Source organism: Mustela nigripes, chromosome 5 (genome assembly GCF_022355385.1).
Source record: "Mustela nigripes isolate SB6536 chromosome 5, MUSNIG.SB6536, whole genome shotgun sequence".
Lineage (NCBI taxonomy): Eukaryota > Metazoa > Chordata > Mammalia > Carnivora > Mustelidae > Mustela > Mustela nigripes.
In genome coordinates this window covers 59,816,944-59,820,735 of record NC_081561.1, presented here as the reverse complement: position 1 = coordinate 59,820,735, position 3,792 = coordinate 59,816,944, and the positions used below count along the sequence as shown (strand labels likewise).

The window sequence follows — 3,792 nt, the reverse complement described above, 5'->3', positions numbered from 1 at the left end:
ACCATTACATCATGTTTTATTTTCTCCGTAGTATTCCTCACTAGCTGAATTAATTTTGTTTACATGTTTGTTGTCTTTCTCCCTCTCTAGAGTTCCAGGAGAGCAGGCACCTGGTCTGGGTGATTTACCACTGCGTGCTCATGCCTAGCGTTTGGGATTTGATACATATTTGTTGAATGAATGAACAAATGAACGAATGGATGGATGGATGGATGGACCGACGTTCCAGTTCTGCCTTTGCTAACTTGAAGAGATTTTGCAAGCTCTCTTACACAATCAGGAGCTTGGTAACCTGTTTGTGCTCTCATTCCAAGGATTTTAGGCTTGCTTGGCCAATCAAGTTGCAGCTCATCAATTCTTGGCGGCCCCACCCCTACCAGCAGGGCCCAGAGCACACAGTAGGTTCTTGGAGCACACTGGGGGACGGCGTTGGCTAGTTCAGCCTGGCTCCTGTACTGATTATCCAGGTGACTTCAAGCAAGTCCGTCTATCTTTTGTTGTTTATATTCCTCATCTGGAAAGATAAAGAGGTTTGCACAGATAGCCTCTCAGATTCTGTTTGACTTTTTGACTTTCAAGGACCAGAATGGAATGAACTAGCTCAGGGGTTTTTGTGGATTGGGAATGTGGGGGGGGGGGGTAGGAAGAGGCTGGTGAGCTATTTGGAGGGGTGGGGTCTCAGATAGGACTTCCTTCCCAGGGCTTTGGGGGACCCTCTAGCTGAGGTTTGCTCCCTGAAGTTGGGGCTTTGCCCCTTGTCATTTCTCACTTTCCCGGAGCTGTGACTATGGAAGCATGACCTGAAGACCGTGGCAGCCTCTCCTTCTCATCTGTCACAGAGACAGCACCTCCAGCCTGAGGCAAATAAGCTGCCTGAAATCACTCACACAGATTTGGGGGGTAGGCCAATGAATGTGTCTGGGGGACAGAAAGTTCTCTGCTCTTGCGTTCTCCAAGGGTTCTGTGCGCCCTAAAGCTTAGGAGCCCATATTTAGAAGGCCAGGCTGACTAAGATGAGTAATAGAAGGAGGAAGGGGAAGCAAGAGAGAGAGAGAGTACCCCATTCCCCAATTTTTTTCATGTCTTTTCTGGACCTGTTTCCTCTTGAGTAAATGAGAAGTTTGCGTGATACCAGAATAACACCCAGCATTTAGAATAGTAATGTCTACTTTTATTTCATGTACATTATCTCATTTATTCTTTCTAAAAACCCTGTGAAAGCCTTCCCTGTCAGCAGCTCTGTCTTCCAGATGACAAACCCAAGGTTTGGGGAGGCTGGGTGACTTGCCCGAGATCACACAGACTGTGACTGGCAGCGTGGGCCTGGAGCCAGCAACTACCTCTTAGGTTCTCCCACTGGCACTCTGGGCAGGGGGAGTGAGGAGAAGGGAGAAGAGGAGGAGGCCGACGGGGAAGGAGGTCATGCCCAGATGGAAATCTTCAGTTCCTTCCACTGAACCCAGAAGGCCTCCTGGAGAAGGGGGCACTTGGGGAGCTGGGGAGGGGAGGAATTCCCAGGCACCGGGGGCCATCCTTTCTGGTGGGTTCTCAGGTACTCATGGTCCCTTTGGATGGCTGGAATGCAGGTGTGGGTTCGCTATCAGACTTTGGGCTCTGCCACAGGCCTCAGGCTGGGGAGACTTTTCGGAATGTGCCCCTTGCCTTCCAGAACCACCTTTGGCCTCACCTGCTGTTTATACTCCTCTTCCTCCCCCTCTACCCCGCTTGGCAGCCTGAGCCAGTGCCAGGAAATTGTTGGTCAAAGGTGAGGTCACCAAGAACCTGGAGAAACAACAGGTCCTCATTAACCTTGTTTATCTGTCAGGTACCTGTTGCCTTATAAGGTTCCTCCTGCCCTTCTCATTAACTTTGTCTCCTGCCTCCTTAGAAGCTCAGATTCTCCCGGAAGATTTCTTCATTTGACCTTCCGAGATGCACTTCCTGTTTCTGCACGTGGTTTCTGTATCTATCAAGCCTCATCTCAGATTATGTGGTCACCTGAGTCAAGATGCTGGCTTCTTCATAAGGCTGTCCTCACTTATCCGTGAGGACAGTGTCTGTTTACCATTGTGTCCTCACAGGCCGGTGACAACATCTGGTCCAATAGACTGGTGAATGGAGGATTGAGACTAACGTCCTGGGTCTACGGTTCAGAACTCACCTCCTCCAGGAAACCTGCCGGGCTTGCTTCCACACTGCTCTTATCATCTTCTCATTCCTGCCTTTGGTCTGCCTCTCTATCTTGTCCCGACTTCTGCTCGCTGTTGCTCTTTTAGGTGGGTGCCTTCAACCACAGGTAGGCTCTGTGAATGCAGAGACTGGGTCTTCTTATTCTCTCGTGTCACCCCCTGATCCCCACCCCAACCCTGTGTCCTGCACACAGTGGACTCCTAAGTGATGCTTACTAACCAACTGGCCTATGGGATCTGGGCCAAAGCAGGGCCAGGAAGGTCAGATAATCTCTCAAGGTCACCCAAGTTTGTAGTTTAAGAGCTTGGGCCTGTCCTGGCCCAACCAGCACATCCTTCCTCAGAGCTGGGGCCCCTTTGGTGTGCAGTGCTGATATTTTAAAACTATTGATGTTCATGCATTTTTCACTAAAAAGACCTTCGGCCAGAGCCTTCAATGTGCCAGGCGCTGTGCTCATTCTGGTTCTCAGAGTTGGAGGTGATATAGTTCCTTACCTCAGGAGGTGAGATATTTACCAGAACAGTCTTCAGCATTGGAGCCAAATGTTGGGGCAGTCAGAGAAAACTTCCCTGAGGAGGTGGCCCCTGAGGCCCTTAAAGCATTCTTACACAACCATTCATGTGGTCAAGGTGTTTAAGAGAGCCCTTGCTCATCTCTGTTAGTCCAAGATATGCCAGTGACCAGCCTGGGGCCTGGTTCTTGGAGAAGGGGAGAATGTAGGCTGTTCCCCAGCAAGCCCTGCCCCATCAGGAGCCACAGCCAGCAGCCTGCAATGAGAGGGCCCGTTGCCTACTGCCAAACATGATGGCTCGGAGATGGGCAGAGATACTCCTGAGGTCCCGCAGTGACCTAGAACCCGAGGTCTGGTCCGGATGGGGCGATGTGGCCAGAACCCAAAGGGGACAGAATGCAAGTGTTCTGATTCCCCCCTGAGGTCCCTCCCAGAGTCACCCTTTGTCCCTTTTCCTTCACGAGGCCAGTGCCTTCACCAGGCTGGTCTGGAGGTGGGGCACAGAGAAAGTGGTCCTTACCAGGGTCTCCTCCTCGCCCAGTGGCAGATAGGCATTGAAAAGATGGCCCAGGCTGAGATACCTGTTGGAAAGAGAAGGGTATGAAGAAGCAGCTGGGGCGGAGAGGATGTTCTTCAGCGAGAGTGTGCCTCCTGGACACTTGTGTGCACAGCAGAGGTCCCATTTCTCACGAGCAGGGCTAACCTATCAGAGGAAGGGAGAAGAAAAGGGACTTGTTGGCTGCCAGCTGGCCTGAGCCGGCTGCTTGTAGCTCCCAGGCCTTATTCCTGTCCACCCCCCCCCCCCACAGCCTCAGGGCACAAAGTCCAGTGGGGTGATTTTGTCATTTCTTCCCAGGGTAGCCTTAAAGGGCCAGCACCTTCACTCGGGGTTAATGGTTACCTGTTGGGTCACCAACAGCCCCGGAGGACAGTGTGTACGAGGATGGGTGGGAGGTGAAGACAGAGGGGTGGCCTGGGGCGGTGCTGGGCTGACACATGAAGAGGAGGATCGTGGCCCTTTGAACATACCTCTTGGGGTTGCCTCCCCTCTTGGCTGGACTTGGCCCATGTGTGTCTTTAAGGGCAGACAG

The 3,792-nt window shown here is 52.1% G+C and overlaps 1 long non-coding RNA gene across 3 annotated transcripts; it reads right to left on the bottom strand.

Annotated features, from left to right (window-relative positions):
• Window positions 1-3,490, bottom strand: LOC132017283 (uncharacterized). Of its 3 annotated transcripts, none has more exons than XR_009404221.1 (5): window positions 3,405-3,490; window positions 3,222-3,282; window positions 2,162-2,303; window positions 1,688-1,782; window positions 1-514 (listed from the first exon to the last, which is right to left on the bottom strand). It is a non-coding gene; the product is annotated as an uncharacterized LOC132017283 (long non-coding RNA). The 3 variants fall into 3 exon arrangements; XR_009404220.1 differs by lacking the exon at window positions 1-514 and adding an exon at window positions 1,176-1,575; XR_009404219.1 differs by lacking the exon at window positions 1-514 and having other exon boundaries at window positions 1,176-1,782.
• Between the last annotated feature and the right edge of the window lie 302 nt (window positions 3,491-3,792).